Here is a 25,450-nt window from a genome sequence, read left to right on the forward strand (position 1 = left end):
CCCTAGGAAGATCAGGGTGGACCTGGGAGTCACCCCGGATACAGCTGTGAGGAAATGCAGAAGGGCTGCAAGTCCTTCACAGCACCTGGTGGGAGCGCTGGGCACCTAGAGCGGAGGCCCTGGGTGGATCAGAGAAGTCCTGGGAGTCACCCCGGAGACGACTGTAAAGGATATGCAGATGACCTGCAAGTCCTCCACAGCACCAGAAAGGCAGTCGGGTGTAGAGCTGGGCACCTCTCAGCTGAGGAAAAGGCTTACCAGGGGTTAGGCCAAAGCCAGCATTCCTCCCCCTGAGGGTCGCCTAATCCTAGCCAAAAAGCACCTGGAAACTCTGGCACCTGGAGCGAGGGCCCTAGAAAGATCGGGGTGGATTTGGGAGTCACCCCGGATACAGCTGTGAGGAAATGCAGAAGGGCTGCAAGTCGTCCACAGCACCTGGTGGGAGCGCTGGGCACCTAGAGCGGAGGCCCTGAGTGGATCGGAGTGGACCTGGGAGTCACCCCGGAGAAGGCTGTAAAGGATATGCAGATGATCTGCAAGTCCTCTACAGACTTATTTTCCAGGTGTCAATGGCTGTGAAATTAAGTGTATCTTTGCTTACTGTATTCTATGTAGATATAGAGAATAACAGCAAATTAATTACTCAAAAAGGGAGCACTTTCTAATAGAAAAAAAAGATAGTACCCCTTTTCAAGTGAGCAATCTGCCAAAATTATTAGAACTATTGAAAAGAATAAGTTCAAATCAGTTTTCTGTAGAGTAAAAAAATAAATTTTAGGAAATAAAGCATGAATAGTTGTTAGAGTAAACAGGTCAGCAGTACTAAGAAAAAATTATATAAAGTGTTCCTGAAATTCAGACTTCAATTCCTTAAGAGACGGTGAACTTATCTCTTTGCTTACTGTATTTCAGCTAGATATAGAGAATAACAGCAAATCAATTACTCAAAAAGGGTGCACTTTCCAATAGAAAAAAAAAGATAGTACCCCTTTTCAAGTGAGCAATCTGCCAAAATTATCAGAACTATTGAAAAGAATAAGTTCAAATCAGTTATCTATAGAGCAAAGAAAATTAATTTAAAAGAAATAAAGCATGAACATTTTAGTCACACTCATAACTTTGAAAGATCTGAGGACGGTGTTAGCGGTTGTCCCTATAAATGTCTGTGATTGGAATTCTGATAAAGGGAATGTAAAATATTTTATCAGTTTTTCTAATGAATTATCTTGTGGAAGGGATAGCATAGGGATGAACAATTATACATTATTGTTACCTGGGTGAGTTAGTGCAAAAAAGTACTAAGATTAGAGATAGACTGAATTTTAAGAGCTGTTGTATTAGGTAAATGGTAGGGTTTTCCTTCTTTTCATTTATTAAGCTTAGTGTAGTAGGTATTCAGGTTCTGGGTTCCTGCTTCCTGGCAAAAATTTAATAAACTACTGAGGTGGTTGAACAAAACAGGAGGGCGATACCAGAATAACAAGTGCACCAATGTCAAGAAAGACCAAAGGTTTTGCATGCAAGAAAGTTCAGCAAAATACAGCTAAGTACATGCATCACAGTCTACAACTGTTCAGGGACACTATATTTAGAATTATATATTTACCTGGAAATTGATGCGTTTGCTCATTTTAAAGTGGGGAACTTTGATCCCTGAAAAAGAAAAGTGACACAAAGAATCAATTCTTTGATGGGATTATTAGTTGAAATAAATTCTAAGTAACAACATAATTAAGCAGCATTTATACTTATCTGATAGATTTTGGTGAAGGCTTGGATAAATGAAGATTAGTAGTTGGAGGTAGACATGTTGTCTACAATTTAAAGGAAAAGTTGCAGTTTACATTTGCTTATTCTTATAATACAATATAAAACTGTTTGCATTTTGGAATTTGTATTTATATATGATTGAACATATAAATATTACGTTTTAAATACAGCTGTTTATTAAAGAGAAACTATTTATTGCAAGTATTTAAAGAACCCATCTGGTGCAATAAATTATTTCAATTTAATTCATTATTTAGTGTGCAACATTGTTATTATTACAATTCTGAACATCAAGGGAAATTCGACTAACATTCAAAGTTGCACACTCTATAGTTAAAAGAATTTCTAAATTTTTCTGTAAAACTTCACAATGGTGAGTGTGGGCGTGGGGAATCCCTGAACCGTGATCGGAACATCCAATCACCCTATTTTCACCTCATCATTTGTAGAAGTTGTACATTACACTCATAGTTGTTAGAATAAACAGATCAGTAGTATTAAGAAAAAATTATATGAGGAGTACCTGAAAGTCAGACTTAAATTCCATAAATGATTGTCAGTGAATTTAAGTGTTTTGTTTGCTTACTGTATTCTAGGCAGATGTAGAGAATAACAGCAAATTAATTACTCAAAAAGGAGCACTTTCCATAGAAAAGAAAGATAGTACCCCTTTTCAAGTGAGCAATCTGCCAAAATTATCAGAACTATTGAAAGAATAAGTTCCAATCAGTTTTCTATAGAGTAAAAAAAATTAAATTTTTGTTAATAAAGCATAAATATTTTAGTTACAGTCATAGTTAGAGTAAACAGGTCAGCAGTATTAAGAAAAAATTATATGAGTAGTTCCTGAAAGTCAGACTTGAATTCCTTAAATGACTATCAGTGAATTTAAGTGTTTCTTTGCTTACTGTATTCTAGGCAGATGTAGAGAATAACAGCAAATTAATTAGTCAAAAAGGGAGCACTTTTTGATAGAAAAAAAAGATAGTACCCCTTTTCAAGTGAGCAATCTGCCAAAAATACGAGAACTATTGAAAAGAATAAGTTAAAATTAGTTTTCTATAGAGTAAAAAAATAAATTTTAGGAAATAAAGCATGGATATTTAGTTACACTCATAGTTGTTAGAGTAAACAGGTCAGCAGTATAAAGAAAAAAAACATGAGGGGTTAATGAAAGTCAGACTTATTTTCCTGGTGTCACTGGCTGTGAAATTAAGTGTATCTTTGCTTACTGTATTCTACGTAGATAGAGAATAAAGCAAATTAATTACTCAAAAAGGGGGCACTTTCTGGTAGAAAAGCTAGATAGTACCCCTTTTCAAGTGAGCAATCTGCCAAAATTATCAGAAGTATTGAAAGAATAAGTTCCAATCAGTTTTCTATAGAGTAAAAAAAATTAAATTTTTGTTAATAAAGCATGAATATTTTAGTTACAGTCATAGTTAGAGTAAACAGGTCAGCAGTATTAAGAAAAAAATATATGAGCACTTAATGAAAGTCAGACTAATTTTCCTGGTGTCACTGGCTGTGAAATTAAGTGTTTCTTTGCTTACTGTATTCTACGTGGATAGAGAATAACAGCAAATTAATTACTCAAAAAGGGGGCACTTTCTGATAGAAAAGCAAGATAGTACCCCTTTTCAAGTGAGCAATCTGCCAAAATTACTACAACTATTGTAAAGAATAAGTTCAAATCAGTTATCTATAAAGAAAAATTAAATTAAATTAAAGAAAATAAAGCATGAATATTTAGTTACACTCATAGTAGTTAGGGTAAACAGGTCAGCAGTATTAAGAAAAAATTATATGAGTAGTTCCTGAAAGTCAGACTTAAATTCCTTAAATGACTGTCAGTGAATTTATGTGATTGCTTGCTTACTGTATTCTAGGCAGATGTAGAGAATAACAGCAAATTAAATACTCAAAAAGGGTGCACTTTCCAATAGAAAAGAAAGATAGTACCCCTTTTCAAGTGAGCAATCTGCCAAAAATATCAGAACTATTGAAAAGAATAAGTTCAAATCAGTTTTCTATAGAGTAAAAAAAAAAATAAATTTTAGGAAATAAAGCATGAATATTTTATTTACAGTCATAGTTTGAGTAAACAGGAAAGCAGTATTAAGAAAAAAATATATGAGCACTTAATGAAAGTCAGACTTATTTTCCTGGTGTCACTGGCTGTGAAATTAAGTGTTTCTTTGCTTACTGTATTCTAGATAGATATAGAGAATAACAGCAAATTAATAACTCAAAAAGGGAGCACTTTCTGATAGAAAAGCAAGATAGTACCCCTTTTCAAGTGAGCAATCTGCCAAAAATACGAGAACTATTGAAAAGAATAAGTTAAAATTAGTTTTCTATAGAGTAAAAAAAATAAATTTCAGGAAATAAAGCATGAATACTTAGTTACACTCATAGTTGTTAGAGTAAACAGGTCAGCAGTATTAAGAAAGAAATATATGAGCAGTTAATGAAAGTCAGACGTCTTTTCCTGGTGTCACTGGCTGTGAAATTAAGTGTATCTTTGCTTACTGTATTCTACGTAGATAGAGAATAAAGCAAATTAATTACTCAAAAAGGGGGCACTTTCTGATAGAAAAGCTAGATAGTACCCCTTTTCAAGTGAGCAATCTGCCAAAATTATCAGAACTATTGAAAAGAATAAGTTCCAATCAGTTTTCTATAGGGTAAAAAAAATTAAATTTTAGTTAATAAAGCATGAATATTTTAGTTACAGTCATAGAGTAAACAGGTCAGCAGTATTAAGAAAAAAATAAATGAGCACTTAATGAAAGTCAGACTTGGCTGTGAAATTAAGTGTATCTTTTCTTACTGTATTCTACGTAGATATAGGGAATAACAGCAAATAAATTACTCAAAAAGGGAGCACTTTCTGATAGAAAAAAAAAGATTGTACCCCTTTTCAAGTGAGCAATCTGCCAAAATTACTACAACTATTGAAAAGAATAAGTTCAAATCAGTTATCTATAAAGAAAAATTAAATTAAAGAAAATAAAGCATGAATATTTAGTTACACTCATAGTTGTTAGAGTAAACAGGTGAGCAGTATAAAGAAAAAAAACATGAGGAGTTAATGAAAGTCAGACTTATTTTCCTGGTGTCACTGGCTGTGAAATTAAGTGTTTCTTTGCTTACTGTATTCTACGTGGATAGAGAATAACAGCAAATTAATTACTCAAAAAGGGTGCACTTTCCAATAGAAAAGAAAGATAGTACCCCTTTTCAAGTGAGCAATCTGCCAAAAATATCAGAACTATTGAAAAGAATAAGTTCAAATCAGTTTTCTATAGAGTAAAAAAAATAAATTTGACGAAATAAATCATGAATATTTAGTTACACTCATAATTGTTAGAGTAAACAGGTCAGCAGTATTAAGAAAGAAATATATGAGCAGTTAATGAAAGTCAGACTTATTTTCCTGGTGTCAATGGCTGTGAAATTCAGTGTTTCTTTGCTTACTGTATTCTACGTAGATATAGGGAATAACAGCAAATAAATTACTCAAAAAGGGGGCACTTTCTGATAGAAAAGCAAGATAGTACCCCCTTTCAAGTGAGCAATCTGCCAAAAATATTAGAACTATTGAAAAGAATAAGTTCAAATCAGTTTTCTATAGAGTAAAAAAAATAAATTTTAGGAAATAAAGCATGAATATTTAGTTACACTCATAGTTGTTAGAGTAAACAGGTGAGCAGTATAAAGAAAAAAAACATGAGGAGTTAATGAAAGTCAGACTTATTTTCCTGGTGTCACTGGCTGTGAAATTAAGTGTTTCTTTGCTTACTGTATTCTACGTGGATAGAGAATAACAGCAAATTAATTACTCAAAAAGGGGGCACTTTCTGATAGAAAAGCAAGATAGTACCCCCTTTCAAGTGAGCAATCTGCCAAAATTACTACAACTATTGTAAAGAATAAGTTCAAATCAGTTATCTATAAAGAAAAATTAAATTAAATTAAAGGAAATAAAGCATGAATATTTAGTTACACTCATAGTAGTTAGGGTAAACAGGTCAGCAGTATTAAGAAAAAATTATATGAGTAGTTCCTGAAAGTCAGACTTAAATTCCTTAAATGACTGTCAGTGAATTTATGTGATTGCTTGCTTACTGTATTCTAGGCAGATGTAGAGAATAACAGCAAATTAAATACTCAAAAAGGGTGCACTTTCCAATAGAAAAGAAAGATAGTACCCCTTTTCAAGTGTGCAATCTGCTAAAAATATCAGAACTATTGAAAAGAATAAATTCAAATCAGTTATGTATAGAGCAAAGAAAATTAATTTAAAAGAAATAAAGCATGAACATTTTAGTCACAGTCATAACTTTGAAAGATCTGAGGACGGTGTTAGCGGTTGTCCCTATAAATGTCTGTGATTGGAATTCTGATAAAGGGAATGTAAAATATTTTTATCAGTTTTTCTAATGAATTATCTTGTGGAAGGGATAGCATAGGGATGAACAATTATACATTATTTTTACCTGGGTGAGTTAGTGCAAAAAAGTACTAAGATTAGAGATAGACTGTATTTTAAGAGCTGTTGTATTAGGTAAATGGTAGGGTTTTCCTTCTTTTCATTTATTAAAGCTTAGTGTAGTAGGTATTCAGGTTCTGGGTTCCTGCTTCCTGGCAAAAATTTAAAAAACTACTGAGGTGGTTGAACAAAACAGGAGGGCGATACCAGAATAACAAGTGCACCAATGTCAAGAAAGACCAAAGGTTTTGCATGCAAGAAAGTTCAGCAAAATACAGCTAAGTACATGCATCACAGTCTACAACTGTTCAGGGACACTATATTTAGAATTATATATTTACCTGGAAATTGATGCGTTTGCTCATTATAAAGTGGGGAAATTTGATCCCTGAAAAAGAAAAGTGACACAAAGAATCAATTCTTTGATGGGATTATTAGTTGAAATAAATTCTAAGTAACAACATAATTAAGCAGCATTTATACTTATCTGATAGATTTTGATGAAGGCTTGGATAAATGAAGATTAGTAGTTGGAGGTAGACATGTTGTCTACAATTTAAAGGAAAAGTTGCAGTTTACATTTGCTTATTCTTATAATACAATATAAAACTGTTTGCATTTTGGAATTTGTATTTATATATGATTGAACATATAAATATTACGTTTTAAATACAGCTGTTTATTAAAAGAGAAACTATTTATTGCAAGTATTTAAAGAACCCATCTGGTGCAATAAATTATTTCAATTTAATTCATTATTTAGTGTGCAACATTGTTATTATTACAATTCTGAACATCAAGGGAAATTCGACTAACATTCAAAGTTGCACACTCTATAGTTAAAAGAATTTCTAAATTTTTCTGTAAAACTTCACAATGGTGAGTGTGGGCGTGGGGAACCCCTGAACCGTGATCGGAACATCCAATCACCCTATTTTCACCTCATCATTTGTAGAAGTTGTACATTACACTCATAGTTGTTAGAATAAACAGATCAGTAGTATTAAGAAAAAATTATATGAGGAGTACCTGAAAGTCAGACTTAAATTCCATAAATGATTGTCAGTGAATTTAAGTGTTTTGTTTGCTTACTGTATTCTAGGCAGATGTAGAGAATAACAGCAAATTAATTACTCAAAAAGGAGCACTTTCCATAGAAAAGAAAGATAGTACCCCTTTTCAAGTGAGCAATCTGCCAAAATTATCAGAACTATTGAAAGAATAAGTTCCAATCAGTTTTCTATAGAGTAAAAAAAATTAAATTTTTGTTAATAAAGCATAAATATTTTAGTTACAGTCATAGTTAGAGTAAACAGGTCAGCAGTATTAAGAAAAAATTATATGAGTAGTTCCTGAAAGTCAGACTTGAATTCCTTAAATGACTATCAGTGAATTTAAGTGTTTCTTTGCTTACTGTATTCTAGGCAGATGTAGAGAATAACAGCAAATTAATTAGTCAAAAAGGGAGCACTTTTTGATAGAAAAAAAAGATAGTACCCCTTTTCAAGTGAGCAATCTGCCAAAAATACGAGAACTATTGAAAAGAATAAGTTAAAATTAGTTTTCTATAGAGTAAAAAAAATAAATTTTAGGAAATAAAGCATGGATATTTAGTTACACTCATAGTTGTTAGAGTAAACAGGTCAGCAGTATTAAGAAAAAAATATATGAGCACTTAATGAAAGTCAGACTAATTTTCCTGGTGTCACTGGCTGTGAAATTAAGTGTTTCTTTGCTTACTGTATTCTACGTGGATAGAGAATAACAGCAAATTAATTACTCAAAAAGGGGGCACTTTCTGATAGAAAAGCAAGATAGTACCCCTTTTCAAGTGAGCAATCTGCCAAAATTACTACAACTATTGTAAAGAATAAGTTCAAATCAGTTATCTATAAAGAAAAATTAAATTAAATTAAAGAAAACAAAGCATGAATATTTAGTTACACTCATAGTAGTTAGGGTAAACAGGTCAGCAGTATTAAGAAAAAATTATATGAGTAGTTCCTGAAAGTCAGACTTAAATTCCTTAAATGACTGTCAGTGAATTTATGTGATTGCTTGCTTACTGTATTCTAGGCAGATGTAGAGAATAACAGCAAATTAAATACTCAAAAAGGGTGCACTTTCCAATAGAAAAGAAAGATAGTACCCCTTTTCAAGTGAGCAATCTGCCAAAAATATCAGAACTATTGAAAAGAATAAGTTCAAATCAGTTTTCTATAGAGTAAAAAAAAAAAAATAAATTTTAGGAAATAAAGCATGAATATTTTATTTACAGTCATAGTTTGAGTAAACAGGAAAGCAGTATTAAGAAAAAAATATATGAGCACTTAATGAAAGTCAGACTTATTTTCCTGGTGTCACTGGCTGTGAAATTAAGTGTTTCTTTGCTTACTGTATTCTAGATAGATATAGAGAATAACAGCAAATTAATAACTCAAAAAGGGAGCACTTTCTGATAGAAAAGCAAGATAGTACCCCTTTTCAAGTGAGCAATCTGCCAAAAATACGAGAACTATTGAAAAGAATAAGTTAAAATTAGTTTTCTATAGAGTAAAAAAAATAAATTTCAGGAAATAAAGCATGAATACTTAGTTACACTCATAGTTGTTAGAGTAAACAGGTCAGCAGTATTAAGAAAGAAATATATGAGCAGTTAATGAAAGTCAGACGTCTTTTCCTGGTGTCACTGGCTGTGAAATTAAGTGTATCTTTGCTTACTGTATTCTACGTAGATAGAGAATAAAGCAAATTAATTACTCAAAAAGGGGGCACTTTCTGATAGAAAAGCTAGATAGTACCCCTTTTCAAGTGAGCAATCTGCCAAAATTATCAGAACTATTGAAAAGAATAAGTTCCAATCAGTTTTCTATAGGGTAAAAAAATTAAATTTTAGTTAATAAAGCATGAATATTTTAGTTACAGTCATAGAGTAAACAGGTCAGCAGTATTAAGAAAAAAATATATGAGCACTTAATGAAAGTCAGACTTGGCTGTGAAATTAAGTGTATCTTTTCTTACTGTATTCTACGTAGATATAGGGAATAACAGCAAATAAATTACTCAAAAAGGGAGCACTTTCTGATAGAAAAAAAAAGATTGTACCCCTTTTCAAGTGAGCAATCTGCCAAAATTACTACAACTATTGAAAAGAATAAGTTCAAATCAGTTATCTATAAAGAAAAATTAAATTAAAGAAAATAAAGCATGAATATTTAGTTACACTCATAGTTGTTAGAGTAAACAGGTGAGCAGTATAAAGAAAAAAAACATGAGGAGTTAATGAAAGTCAGACTTATTTTCCTGGTGTCAATGGCTGTGAAATTCAGTGTTTCTTTGCTTACTGTATTCTACGTGGATAGAGAATAACAGCAAATTAATTACTCAAAAAGGGTGCACTTTCCAATAGAAAAGAAAGTAGTACCCCTTTTCAAGTGAGCAATCTGCCAAAAATATTAGAACTATTGAAAAGAATAAGTTCAAATCAGTTTTCTATAGAGTAAAAAAAATAAATTTGACGAAATAAATCATGAATATTTAGTTACACTCATAATTGTTAGAGTAAACAGGTCAGCAGTATTAAGAAAGAAATATATGAGCAGTTAATGAAAGTCAGACTTATTTTCCTGGTGTCAATGGCTGTGAAATTCAGTGTTTCTTTGCTTACTGTATTCTAGGTAGATATAGAGAATAACAGCAAATTAATTACTCAAAAAGGGGGCACTTTCTGATAGAAAAGCAAGATAGTACCCCCTTTCAAGTGAGCAATCTGCCAAAAATATTAGAACTATTGAAAAGAATAAGTTCAAATCAGTTTTCTATAGAGTAAAAAAAATAAATTTTAGGAAATAAAGCATGAATATTTAGTTACACTCATAGTTGTTAGAGTAAACAGGTGAGCAGTATAAAGAAAAAAAACATGAGGAGTTAATGAAAGTCAGACTTATTTTCCTGGTGTCACTGGCTGTGAAATTAAGTGTTTCTTTGCTTACTGTATTCTACGTGGATAGAGAATAACAGCAAATTAATTACTCAAAAAGGGGGCACTTTCTGATAGAAAAGCAAGATAGTACCCCCTTTCAAGTGAGCAATCTGCCAAAATTACTACAACTATTGTAAAGAATAAGTTCAAATCAGTTATCTATAAAGAAAAATTAAATTAAATTAAAGGAAATAAAGCATGAATATTTAGTTACACTCATAGTAGTTAGGGTAAACAGGTCAGCAGTATTAAGAAAAAATTATATGAGTAGTTCCTGAAAGTCAGACTTAAATTCCTTAAATGACTGTCAGTGAATTTATGTGATTGCTTGCTTACTGTATTCTAGGCAGATGTAGAGAATAACAGCAAATTAAATACTCAAAAAGGGTGCACTTTCCAATAGAAAAGAAAGATAGTACCCCTTTTCAAGTGAGCAATCTGCCAAAAATATCAGAACTATTGAAAAGAATAAGTTCAAATCAGTTTTCTATAGAGTAAAAAAAAAATAAATTTCAGGAAATAAAGCATGAATATTTTAGTTACAGTCATAGTTAGAGTAAACAGGTCAGCAGTATTAAGAAAAAAATATATGAGCACTTAATGAAAGTCAGACTTATTTTCCTGGTGTCACTGGCTGTGAAATTAAGTGTTTCTTTGCTTACTGTATTCTAGATAGATATAGAGAATAACAGCAAATTAATAACTCAAAAAGGGAGCACTTTCTGATAGAAAAGCAAGATAGTACCCCTTTTCAAGTGAGCAATCTGCCAAAAATATTAGAACTATTGAAAAGAATAAGTTCAAATCAGTTATCTATAAAGATAAATAAAATTAAATTAAAGGAAAAAAAGCATGAACATTTTAGATACACTCATAGTTGTTAGAGTTGATGAAAGTGAAGAGAAAATATATAATAACCATTTGCTTTTATTCTCATGACAGATCTGGGTGGACTAGTTTTCTATAGTGTAAAAAAATTAAATTTTAGGAAATAAAGGATGAATATTTTAGTTACACTCATAGTTGTTAAAGAGGTCAGCAGTATTAAGAAAAATTATATGAGTAGTACCTGAAAGTCAGACTTAAATTCCTTAAATGATTGTCAGTGAATTTAAGTGTTTCTTTGCTTACTGTATTCTAGGCAGATGTAGAGAATAACAGCAAATTAATTACTCAAAAAGGGAGCACTTTCTGATAGAAAAGCAAGATAGTACCCTTTTTCAAGTGAGCAATCTGCCAAAATTATTAGAACTATTGAAAAGAATAAGTTCAAATCAGTTTTCTATAGAGTAAAAAAATAAATTTTAGGAAATAAAGCATGAATAGCTGTTAGAGTAAACAGGTCAGCAGTACTAAGAAAAAATTATATAAAGAATTCCTGTAATTCAGACTTCAATTCCTTAAGAGTTTGTGAACTTGTTTCTTTGCTTACTGTATTTCAGCTACATATAGAGAATAACAGCAAATCAATTACTCAAAAAGGGTGCACTTTCCAATAGAAAAAAAAAGATAGTACCCCTTTTCAAGTGAGCAATCTGCCAAAATTATCAGAACTATTGAAAAGAATAAGTTCAAATCAGTTATCTATAGAGCAAAGAAAATTAATTTAAAAGAAATAAAGCATGAACATTTTAGTCACACTCATAACTTTGAAAGATCTGAGGACGGTGTTAGCGGTTGTCCCTATAAATGTCTGTGATTGGAATTCTGATAAAGGGAATGTAAATATTTTTATCAGTTTTTCTAATGAATTATCTTGTGGAAGGGATAGCATAGGGATGAACAATTATACATTATTGTTACCTGGGTGAGTTAGTGCAAAAAAGTACTAAGATTAGACATAGACAGAATTTTAAGAGCTGTTGTATTAGGTAAATGGTAGGGTTTTCCTTCTTTTCATTTATTAAAGCTTAGTGTAGTAGGTATTCAGGTTCTGGGTTCCTGCTTCCTGGCAAAAATTTAAAAAACTACTGAGGTGGTTGAACAAAACAGGAGGAGCGACACCAGAATAACAAGTGCACCAATGTCAAGAAAGACCAAAGGTTTTGCATGCAAGAAAGTTCAGCAAAATACAGCTAATAACACGCATCACAGTCTACAACTGTTCAGGGACACTACATTTAGAATTATATATTTACCTGGAAATTGATGCGTTTGCTCATTTTACTGTATTCTAGGCAGATGTAGAGAATAACAGCAAATTAATTACTCAAAAAGGGAGCACTTTCTAATAGAAAAAAAAGATAGTACCCCTTTTCAAGTGAGCAATCTGCCAAAATTATTAGAACTATTGAAAAGAATAAGTTCAAATCAGTTTTCTATAAAGAAAAATTAATTTAAATTAAAGAAAATAAAGCATGAACATTTTAGTTTCTCATAACTTTGAAAGATATGATGAAAATGATGAGAAAATATGTAAGCTAGATAAACACATACATAGATACAGCTATTTCAACATATAACCAAATCAGAAATTCATTCTCTATATACCATGTTGCAGTCTTTGAATGATACACCCACAAAGGAGGCACTTTCTGGAATTCACAGAAAGAGTGTACTTCTTTGTCAGGTTAACCGTGTGCTCTTATTCTCAAGACAGACTTCACAAACAAAAAACTAAGGTGGCCGGTTATCTAAAATGAGAAATATCAAGCAAACTAAATTTGTTCAAGTCCTCCACAGCACCTGGTGGGAGAGCTGGGCACCTAGGGCGGAGGCCCTGAGTGGATCGGGGTGGACCTGGGCATCACCCCGGATATAGCTGTGAGGAAATGCAGAAGGGCTGCTAGAGTTCCACAGTACCTGGTGGGAGCACTGGGCACCTAGAACAGAGGCCCTGAGTGGATCGGAGTGGACCAGGGAGTCACCCCGGAGAAGGCTGTAAAGGATATGCAGATGAGCTGCAAGTCCTCCACAGCACCAGAAAGGCAGCCGGGTGTAGAGCTGGGCACCTCTCAGCTGAGGAAAAGGCTTACCAGGGGTTAGGCCAAAGCCAGCATTCCTCCCCCTGAGGGTCGCCTAATCCTAGCCAAAAAGCACCTGGAAACTCTGGCACCTGGAGCGAGGGCCCTAGGAAAATCGGGGTGGATTTGGGAGTCACCCCGGATACAGCTGTGAGGAAATGCAGAAGGGCTGCAAGTCCTCCACAGCACCTGGTGGGAGCGCTGGGCACCTAGAGCGGAGGCCCTGAGTGGATCGGAGTGGACCTGGGAGTCACCCCGGAGAAGGATGTAAAGGATATGCAGATGAGCTGCAAGTCCTCCACAGACTTATTTTCCAGGTGTCAATGGCTGTGAAATTAAGTGTATCTTTGCTTACTGTATTCTTTGTAGATATAGAGAATAACAGCAAATTAATTACTCAAAAAGGGAGCACTTTCTAATAGAAAAAAAAGATAGTACCCCTTTTCAAGTGAGCAATCTGCCAAAATTATTAGAACTATTGAAAAGAATAAGTTCAAATCAGTTTTCTGTAGAGCAAAAAAATAAATTTTAGGAAATAAAGCATGAATAGTTGTTAGAGTAAACAAGTCAGCAGTACTAAGAAAAAATTATATAAAGAGTTCCTGAAATTCAGACTTCAATTCCTTAAGAGACGGTGAACTTATTTCTTTGCTTACTGTATTTCAGCTAGATATAGAGAATAACAGCATATCAATTACTCAAAAAGGGTGCACTTTCCAATAGAAAAAAAAAAGATAGTACCCCTTTTCAAGTGAGCAATCTGCCAAAATTATCAGAACTATTGAAAAGAATAAGTTCAAATCAGTTATCTATAGAGCAAAGAAAATTAATTTAAAAGAAATAAAGCATGAACATTTTAGTCACAGTCATAACTTTGAAAGATCTGAGGACGGTGTTAGCGGTTGTCCCTATAAATGTCTGTGATTGGAATTCTGATAAAGGGAATGTAAAATATTTTTATCAGTTTTTCTAATGAATTATCTTGTGGAAGGGATAGCATAGGGATGAACAATTATACATTATTTTTACCTGGGTGAGTTAGTGCAAAAAAGTACTAAGATTAGAGATAGACTGAATTTTAAGAGCTGTTGTATTAGGTAAATGGTAGGGTTTTCCTTCTTTTCATTTATTAAAGCTTAGTGTAGTAGGTATTCAGGTTCTGGGTTCCTGCTTCCTGGCAAAAATTTAAAAAACTACTGAGGTGGTTGAACAAAACAGGAGGGCGATACCAGAATAACAAGTGCACCAATGTCAAGAAAGACCAAAGGTTTTGCATGCAAGAAAGTTCAGCAAAATACAGCTAAGTACATGCATCACAGTCTACAACTGTTCAGGGACACTATATTTAGAATTATATATTTACCTGGAAATTGATGCGTTTGCTCATTATAAAGTGGGGAAATTTGATCCCTGAAAAAGAAAAGTGACACAAAGAATCAATTCTTTGATGGGATTATTAGTTGAAATAAATTCTAAGTAACAACATAATTAAGCAGCATTTATACTTATCTGATAGATTTTGATGAAGGCTTGGATAAATGAAGATTAGTAGTTGGAGGTAGACATGTTGTCTACAATTTAAAGGAAAAGTTGCAGTTTACATTTGCTTATTCTTATAATACAATATAAAACTGTTTGCATTTTGGAATTTGTATTTATATATGATTGAACATATAAATATTACGTTTTAAATACAGCTGTTTATTAAAAGAGAAACTATTTATTGCAAGTATTTAAAGAACCCATCTGGTGCAATAAATTATTTCAATTTAATTCATTATTTAGTGTGCAACATTGTTATTATTACAATTCTGAACATCAAGGGAAATTCGACTAACATTCAAAGTTGCACACTCTATAGTTAAAAGAATTTCTAAATTTTTCTGTAAAACTTCACAATGGTGAGTGTGGGCGTGGGGAACCCCTGAACCGTGATCGGAACATCCAATCACCCTATTTTCACCTCATCATTTGTAGAAGTTGTACATTACACTCATAGTTGTTAGAATAAACAGATCAGTAGTATTAAGAAAAAATTATATGAGGAGTACCTGAAAGTCAGACTTAAATTCCATAAATGATTGTCAGTGAATTTAAGTGTCTTGTTTGCTTACTGTATTCTAGGCAGATGTAGAGAATAACAGCAAATTAAATACTCAAAAAGGGTGCACTTTCCAATAGAAAAGAAAGATAGTACCCCTTTTCAAGTGAGCAATCTGCCAAAAATACGAGAACTATTGAAAAGAATAAGTTCCAATCAGTTTTCTATAGGGTAAAAAAAAAAATAAATTTTAGGAAATAAAGCATGAATATTTTATTTACAGTCATAGTTTGAGTAAACAGGAAAGCAGTATTAAGAAAAGAATATATGAGCACTTAATGAAAGTCAGACTTATTTTCCTGGTGTCACTGGCTGTGAAATTAAGTGTTTCTTTGCTTACTGTATTCTAGATAGATATAGAGAATAACAGCAAATTAATAACTCAAAAAGGGAGCACTTTCTGATAGAAAAGCAAGATAGTACCCCTTTTCAAGTGAGCAATCTGCCAAAAATACGAGAACTATTGAAAAGAATAAGTTAAAATTAGTTTTCTATAGAGTAAAAAAAATAAATTTCAGGAAATAAAGCATGAATACTTAGTTACACTCATAGTTGTTAGAGTAAACAGGTCAGCAGTATTAAGAAAGAAATATATGAGCAGTTAATGAAAGTCAGACGTCTTTTCCTGGTGTCACTGGCTGTGAAATTAAGTGTATCTTTGCTTACTGTATTCTACGTAGATAGAGAATAAAGCAAATTAATTACTCAAAAAGGGGGCACTTTCTGATAGAAAAGCTAGATAGTACCCCTTTTCAAGTGAGCAATCTGCCAAAATTATCAGAACTATTGAAAAGAATAAGTTCCAATCAGTTTTCTATAGGGTAAAAAAAATTAAATTTTAGTTAATAAAGCATGAATATTTTAGTTACAGTCATAGAGTAAACAGGTCAGCAGTATTAAGAAAAAAATAAATGAGCACTTAATGAAAGTCAGACTTGGCTGTGAAATTAAGTGTATCTTTTCTTACTGTATTCTACGTAGATATAGGGAATAACAGCAAATAAATTACTCAAAAAGGGAGCACTTTCTGATAGAAAAAAAAAGATTGTACCCCTTTTCAAGTGAGCAATCTGCCAAAATTACTACAACTATTGAAAAGAATAAGTTCAAATCAGTTATCTATAAAGAAAAATTAAATTAAAGAAAATAAAGCATGAATATTTAGTTACACTCATAGTTGTTAGAGTAAACAGGTGAGCAGTATAAAGAAAAAAAACATGAGGAGTTAATGAAAGTCAGACTTATTTTCCTGGTGTCACTGGCTGTGAAATTAAGTGTTTCTTTGCTTACTGTATTCTACGTGGATAGAGAATAACAGCAAATTAATTACTCAAAAAGGGTGCACTTTCCAATAGAAAAGAAAGATAGTACCCCTTTTCAAGTGAGCAATCTGCCAAAAATATCAGAACTATTGAAAAGAATAAGTTCAAATCAGTTTTCTATAGAGTAAAAAAAATAAATTTGACGAAATAAATCATGAATATTTAGTTACACTCATAATTATTAGAGTAAACAGGTCAGCAGTATTAAGAAAGAAATATATGAGCAGTTAATGAAAGTCAGACTTATTTTCCTGGTGTCAATGGCTGTGAAATTCAGTGTTTCTTTGCTTACTGTATTCTACGTAGATATAGGGAATAACAGCAAATAAATTACTCAAAAAGGGGGCACTTTCTGATAGAAAAGCAAGATAGTACCCCCTTTCAAGTGAGCAATCTGCCAAAAATATTAGAACTATTGAAAAGAATAAGTTCAAATCAGTTTTCTATAGAGTAAAAAAAATAAATTTTAGGAAATAAAGCATGAATATTTAGTTACACTCATAGTTGTTAGAGTAAACAGGTGGGCAGTATAAAGAAAAAAAACATGAGGAGTTAATGAAAGTCAGACTTATTTTCCTGGTGTCACTGGCTGTGAAATTAAGTGTTTCTTTGCTTACTGTATTCTACGTGGATAGAGAATAACAGCAAATTAATTACTCAAAAAGGGGGCACTTTCTGATAGAAAAGCAAGATAGTACCCCCTTTCAAGTGAGCAATCTGCCAAAATTACTACAACTATTGTAAAGAATAAGTTCAAATCAGTTATCTATAAAGAAAAATTAAATTAAATTAACGGAAATAAAGCATGAATATTTAGTTACACTCATAGTAGTTAGGGTAAACAGGTCAGCAGTATTAAGAAAAAATTATATGAGTAGTTCCTGAAAGTCAGACTTAAATTCCTTAAATGACTGTCAGTGAATTTATGTGATTGCTTGCTTACTGTATTCTAGGCAGATGTAGAGAATAACAGCAAATTAAATACTCAAAAAGGGTGCACTTTCCAATAGAAAAGAAAGATAGTACCCCTTTTCAAGTGTGCAATCTGCTAAAAATATCAGAACTATTGAAAAGAATAAATTCAAATCAGTTATGTATAGAGCAAAGAAAATTAATTTAAAAGAAATAAAGCATGAACATTTTAGTCACAGTCATAACTTTGAAAGATCTGAGGACGGTGTTAGCGGTTGTCCCTATAAATGTCTGTGATTGGAATTCTGATAAAGGGAATGTAAAATATTTTTATCAGTTTTTCTAATGAATTATCTTGTGGAAGGGATAGCATAGGGATGAACAATTATACATTATTTTTACCTGGGTGAGTTAGTGCAAAAAAGTACTAAGATTAGAGATAGACTGTATTTTAAGAGCTGTTGTATTAGGTAAATGGTAGGGTTTTCCTTCTTTTCATTTATTAAAGCTTAGTGTAGTAGGTATTCAGGTTCTGGGTTCCTGCTTCCTGGCAAAAATTTAAAAAACTACTGAGGTGGTTGAACAAAACAGGAGGGCGATACCAGAATAACAAGTGCACCAATGTCAAGAAAGACCAAAGGTTTTGCATGCAAGAAAGTTCAGCAAAATACAGCTAAGTACATGCATCACAGTCTACAACTGTTCAGGGACACTATATTTAGAATTATATATTTACCTGGAAATTGATGCGTTTGCTCATTATAAAGTGGGGAAATTTGATCCCTGAAAAAGAAAAGTGACACAAAGAATCAATTCTTTGATGGGATTATTAGTTGAAATAAATTCTAAGTAACAACATAATTAAGCAGCATTTATACTTATCTGATAGATTTTGATGAAGGCTTGGATAAATGAAGATTAGTAGTTGGAGGTAGACATGTTGTCTACAATTTAAAGGAAAAGTTGCAGTTTACATTTGCTTATTCTTATAATACAATATAAAACTGTTTGCATTTTGGAATTTGTATTTATATATGATTGAACATATAAATATTACGTTTTAAATACAGCTGTTTATTAAAAGAGAAACTATTTATTGCAAGTATTTAAAGAACCCATCTGGTGCAATAAATTATTTCAATTTAATTCATTATTTAGTGTGCAACATTGTTATTATTACAATTCTGAACATCAAGGGAAATTCGACTAACATTCAAAGTTGCACACTCTATAGTTAAAAGAATTTCTAAATTTTTCTGTAAAACTTCACAATGGTGAGTGTGGGCGTGGGGAACCCCTGAACCGTGATCGGAACATCCAATCACCCTATTTTCACCTCATCATTTGTAGAAGTTGTACATTACACTCATAGTTGTTAGAATAAACAGATCAGTAGTATTAAGAAAAAATTATATGAGGAGTACCTGAAAGTCAGACTTAAATTCCATAAATGATTGTCAGTGAATTTAAGTGTTTTGTTTGCTTACTGTATTCTAGGCAGATGTAGAGAATAACAGCAAATTAATTACTCAAAAAGGAGCACTTTCCATAGAAAAGAAAGATAGTACCCCTTTTCAAGTGAGCAATCTGCCAAAATTATCAGAACTATTGAAAGAATAAGTTCCAATCAGTTTTCTATAGAGTAAAAAAAATTAAATTTTTGTTAATAAAGCATAAATATTTTAGTTACAGTCATAGTTAGAGTAAACAGGTCAGCAGTATTAAGAAAAAATTATATGAGTAGTTCCTGAAAGTCAGACTTGAATTCCTTAAATGACTATCTGTGAATTTAAGTGTTTCTTTGCTTACTGTATTCTAGGCAGATGTAGAGAATAACAGCAAATTAATTAGTCAAAAATGGAGCACTTTTTGATAGAAAAAAAAGATAGTACCCCTTTTCAAGTGAGCAATCTGCCAAAAATACGAGAACTATTGAAAAGAATAAGTTAAAATTAGTTTTCTATAGAGTAAAAAAAATAAATTTTAGGAAATAAAGCATGGATATTTAGTTACACTCATAGTTGTTAGAGTAAACAGGTCAGCAGTATTAAGAAAAAATATATGAGCACTTAATGAAAGTCAGACTAATTTTCCTGGTGTCACTGGCTGTGAAATTAAGTGTTTCTTTGCTTACTGTATTCTACGTGGATAGAGAATAACAGCAAATTAATTACTCAAAAAGGGGGCACTTTCTGATAGAAAAGCAAGATAGTACCCCTTTTCAAGTGAGCAATCTGCCAAAATTACTACAACTATTGTAAAGAATAAGTTCAAATCAGTTATCTATAAAGAAAAATTAAATTAAATTAAAGAAAATAAAGCATGAATATTTAGTTACACTCATAGTAGTTAGGGTAAACAGGTCAGCAGTATTAAGAAAAAATTATATGAGTAGTTCCTGAAAGTCAGACTTAAATTCCTTAAATGACTGTCAGTGAATTTATGTGATTGCTTGCTTACTGTATTCTAGGCAGATGTAGAGAATAACAGCAAATTAAATACTCAAAAAGGGTGCACTTTCCAATAGAAAAGAAAGATAGTACCCCTTTTCAAGTGAGCAATCTGCCAAAAATATCAGAACTATTGAAAAGAATAAGTTCAAATCAGTTTTCTATAGAGTAAAAAAAAAAATAAATTTTAGGAAATAAAGCATGAATATTTTATTTACAGTCATAGTTTGAGTAAACAGGAAAGCAGTATTAAGAAAAAAATATATGAGCACTTAATGAAAGTCAGACTTATTTTCCTGGTGTCACTGGCTGTGAAATTAAGTGTTTCTTTGCTTACTGTATTCTAGATAGATATAGAGAATAACAGCAAATTAATAACTCAAAAAGGGAGCACTTTCTGATAGAAAAGCAAGATAGTACCCCTTTTCAAGTGAGCAATCTGCCAAAAATACGAGAACTATTGAAAAGAATAAGTTAAAATTAGTTTTCTATAGAGTAAAAAAAATAAATTTCAGGAAATAAAGCATGAATACTTAGTTACACTCATAGTTGTTAGAGTAAACAGGTCAGCAGTATTAAGAAAGAAATATATGAGCAGTTAATGAAAGTCAGACGTCTTTTCCTGGTGTCACTGGCTGTGAAATTAAGTGTATCTTTGCTTACTGTATTCTACGTAGATAGAGAATAAAGCAAATTAATTACTCAAAAAGGGGGCACTTTCTGATAGAAAAGCTAGATAGTACCCCTTTTCAAGTGAGCAATCTGCCAAAATTATCAGAACTATTGAAAAGAATAAGTTCCAATCAGTTTTCTATAGGGTAAAAAAAATTAAATTTTAGTTAATAAAGCATGAATATTTTAGTTACAGTCATAGAGTAAACAGGTCAGCAGTATTAAGAAAAAAATATATGAGCACTTAATGAAAGTCAGACTTGGCTGTGAAATTAAGTGTATCTTTTCTTACTGTATTCTACGTAGATATAGGGAATAACAGCAAATAAATTACTCAAAAAGGGAGCACTTTCTGATAGAAAAAAAAAGATTGTACCCCTTTTCAAGTGAGCAATCTGCCAAAATTACTACAACTATTGAAAAGAATAAGTTCAAATCAGTTATCTATAAAGAAAAATTAAATTAAAGAAAATAAAGCATGAATATTTAGTTACACTCATAGTTGTTAGAGTAAACAGGTGAGCAGTATAAAGAAAAAAAACATGAGGAGTTAATGAAAGTCAGACTTATTTTCCTGGTGTCAATGGCTGTGAAATTCAGTGTTTCTTTGCTTACTGTATTCTACGTGGATAGAGAATAACAGCAAATTAATTACTCAAAAAGGGTGCACTTTCCAATAGAAAAGAAAGATAGTACCCCTTTTCAAGTGAGCAATCTGCCAAAAATATTAGAACTATTGAAAAGAATAAGTTCAAATCAGTTTTCTATAGAGTAAAAAAAATAAATTTGACGAAATAAATCATGAATATTTAGTTACACTCATAATTGTTAGAGTAAACAGGTCAGCAGTATTAAGAAAGAAATATATGAGCAGTTAATGAAAGTCAGACTTATTTTCCTGGTGTCAATGGCTGTGAAATTCAGTGTTTCTTTGCTTACTGTATTCTAGGTAGATATAGAGAATAACAGCAAATTAATTACTCAAAAAGGGGGCACTTTCTGATAGAAAAGCAAGATAGTACCCCCTTTCAAGTGAGCAATCTGCCAAAAATATTACAACTATTGAAAAGAATAAGTTCAAATCAGTTTTCTATAGAGTAAAAAAAATAAATTTTAGGAAATAAAGCATGAATATTTAGTTACACTCATAGTTGTTAGAGTAAACAGGTGAGCAGTATAAAGAAAAAAAACATGAGGAGTTAATGAAAGTCAGACTTATTTTCCTGGTGTCACTGGCTGTGAAATTAAGTGTTTCTTTGCTTACTGTATTCTACGTGGATAGAGAATAACAGCAAATTAATTACTCAAAAAGGGGGCACTTTCTGATAGAAAAGCAAGATAGTACCCCCTTTCAAGTGAGCAATCTGCCAAAATTACTACAACTATTGTAAAGAATAAGTTCAAATCAGTTATCTATAAAGAAAAATTAAATTAAATTAAAGGAAATAAAGCATGAATATTTAGTTACACTCATAGTAGTTAGGGTAAACAGGTCAGCAGTATTAAGAAAAAATTATATGAGTAGTTCCTGAAAGTCAGACTTGAATTCCTTAAATGACTATCTGTGAATTTAAGTGTTTCTTTGCTTACTGTATTCTAGGCAGATGTAGAGAATAACAGCAAATTAATTAGTCAAAAATGGAGCACTTTTTGATAGAAAAAAAAGATAGTACCCCTTTTCAAGTGAGCAATCTGCCAAAAATACGAGAACTATTGAAAAGAATAAGTTAAAATTAGTTTTCTATAGAGTAAAAAAAATAAATTTTAGGAAATAAAGCATGGATATTTAGTTACACTCATAGTTGTTAGAGTAAACAGGTCAGCAGTATTAAGAAAAAAATATATGAGCACTTAATGAAAGTCAGACTAATTTTCCTGGTGTCACTGGCTGTGAAATTAAGTGTTTCTTTGCTTACTGTATTCTACGTGGATAGAGAATAACAGCAAATTAATTACTCAAAAAGGGGGCACTTTCTGATAGAAAAGCAAGATAGTACCCCTTTTCAAGTGAGCAATCTGCCAAAATTACTACAACTATTGTAAAGAATAAGTTCAAATCAGTTATCTATAAAGAAAAATTAAATTAAATTAAAGAAAATAAAGCATGAATATTTAGTTACACTCATAGTAGTTAGGGTAAACAGGTCAGCAGTATTAAGAAAAAATTATATGAGTAGTTCCTGAAAGTCAGACTTAAATTCCTTAAATGACTGTCAGTGAATTTATGTGATTGCTTGCTTACTGTATTCTAGGCAGATGTAGAGAATAACAGCAAATTAAATACTCAAAAAGGGTGCACTTTCCAATAGAAAAGAAAGATAGTACCCCTTTTCAAGTGAGCAATCTGCCAAAAATATCAGAACTATTGAAAAGAATAAGTTCAAATCAGTTTTCTATAGAGTAAAAAAAAAAAATAAATTTTAGGAAATAAAGCATGAATATTTTATTTACAGTCATAGTTTGAGTAAACAGGAAAGCAGTATTAAGAAAAAAATATATGAGCACTTAATGAAAGTCAGACTTATTTTCCTGGTGTCACTGGCTGTGAAATTAAGTGTTTCTTTGCTTACTGTATTCTAGATAGATATAGAGAATAACAGCAAATTAATAACTCAAAAAGGGAGCACTTTCTGATAGAAAAGCAAGATAGTACCCCTTTTCAAGTGAGCAATCTGCCAAAAATACGAGAACTATTGAAAAGAATAAGTTAAAATTAGTTTTCTATAGAGTAAAAAAAATAAATTTCAGGAAATAAAGCATGAATACTTAGTTACACTCATAGTTGTTAGAGTAAACAGGTCAGCAGTATTAAGAAAGAAATATATGAGCAGTTAATGAAAGTCAGACGTCTTTTCCTGGTGTCACTGGCTGTGAAATTAAGTGTATCTTTGCTTACTGTATTCTACGTAGATAGAGAATAAAGCAAATTAATTACTCAAAAAGGGGGCACTTTCTGATAGAAAAGCTAGATAGTACCCCTTTTCAAGTGAGCAATCTGCCAAAATTATCAGAACTATTGAAAAGAATAAGTTCCAATCAGTTTTCTATAGGGTAAAAAAAATTAAATTTTAGTTAATAAAGCATGAATATTTTAGTTACAGTCATAGAGTAAACAGGTCAGCAGTATTAAGAAAAAAATATATGAGCACTTAATGAAAGTCAGACTTGGCTGTGAAATTAAGTGTATCTTTTCTTACTGTATTCTACGTAGATATAGGGAATAACAGCAAATAAATTACTCAAAAAGGGAGCACTTTCTGATAGAAAAAAAAAGATTATACCCCTTTTCAAGTGAGCAATCTGCCAAAATTACTACAACTATTGAAAAGAATAAGTTCAAATCAGTTATCTATAAAGAAAAATTAAATTAAAGAAAATAAAGCATGAATATTTAGTTACACTCATAGTTGTTAGAGTAAACAGGTGAGCAGTATAAAGAAAAAAAACATGAGGAGTTAATGAAAGTCAGACTTATTTTCCTGGTGTCAATGGCTGTGAAATTCAGTGTTTCTTTGCTTACTGTATTCTACGTGGATAGAGAATAACAGCAAATTAATTACTCAAAAAGGGTGCACTTTCCAATAGAAAAGAAAGATAGTACCCCTTTTCAAGTGAGCAATCTGCCAAAAATATTAGAACTATTGAAAAGAATAAGTTCAAATCAGTTTTCTATAGAGTAAAAAAAATAAATTTGACGAAATAAATCATGAATATTTAGTTACACTCATAATTGTTAGAGTAAACAGGTCAGCAGTATTAAGAAAGAAATATATGAGCAGTTAATGAAAGTCAGACTTATTTTCCTGGTGTCAATGGCTGTGAAATTCAGTGTTTCTTTGCTTACTGTATTCTAGGTAGATATAGAGAATAACAGCAAATTAATTACTCAAAAAGGGGGCACTTTCTGATAGAAAAGCAAGATAGTACCCCCTTTCAAGTGAGCAATCTGCCAAAAATATTAGAACTATTGAAAAGAATAAGTTCAAATCAGTTTTCTATAGAGTAAAAAAAATAAATTTTAGGAAATAAAGCATGAATATTTAGTTACACTCATAGTTGTTAGAGTAAACAGGTGAGCAGTATAAAGAAAAAAAACATGAGGAGTTAATGAAAGTCAGACTTATTTTCCTGGTGTCACTGGCTGTGAAATTAAGTGTTTCTTTGCTTACTGTATTCTACGTGGATAGAGAATAACAGCAAATTAATTACTCAAAAAGGGGGCACTTTCTGATAGAAAAGCAAGATAGTACCCCCTTTCAAGTGAGCAATCTGCCAAAATTACTACAACTATTGTAAAGAATAAGTTCAAATCAGTTATCTATAAAGAAAAATTAAATTAAATTAAAGGAAATAAAGCATGAATATTTAGTTACACTCATAGTAGTTAGGGTAAACAGGTCAGCAGTATTAAGAAAAAATTATATGAGTAGTTCCTGAAAGTCAGACTTAAATTCCTTAAATGACTGTCAGTGAATTTATGTGATTGCTTGCTTACTGTATTCTAGGCAGATGTACAGAATAACAGCAAATTAAATACTCAAAAAGGGTGCACTTTCCAATAGAAAAGAAAGATAGTACCCCTTTTCAAGTGAGCAATCTGCCAAAAATATCAGAACTATTGAAAAGAATAAGTTCAAATCAGTTTTCTATAGAGTAAAAAAAAAATAAATTTCAGGAAATAAAGCATGAATATTTTAGTTACAGTCATAGTTAGAGTAAACAGGTCAGCAGTATTAAGAAAAAAATATATGAGCACTTAATGAAAGTCAGACTTATTTTCCTG

Source organism: Microcaecilia unicolor, chromosome 1 (assembly GCF_901765095.1).
Source record: "Microcaecilia unicolor chromosome 1, aMicUni1.1, whole genome shotgun sequence".
In the NCBI taxonomy this organism is placed as follows: Eukaryota; Metazoa; Chordata; class Amphibia; order Gymnophiona; family Siphonopidae; genus Microcaecilia; species Microcaecilia unicolor.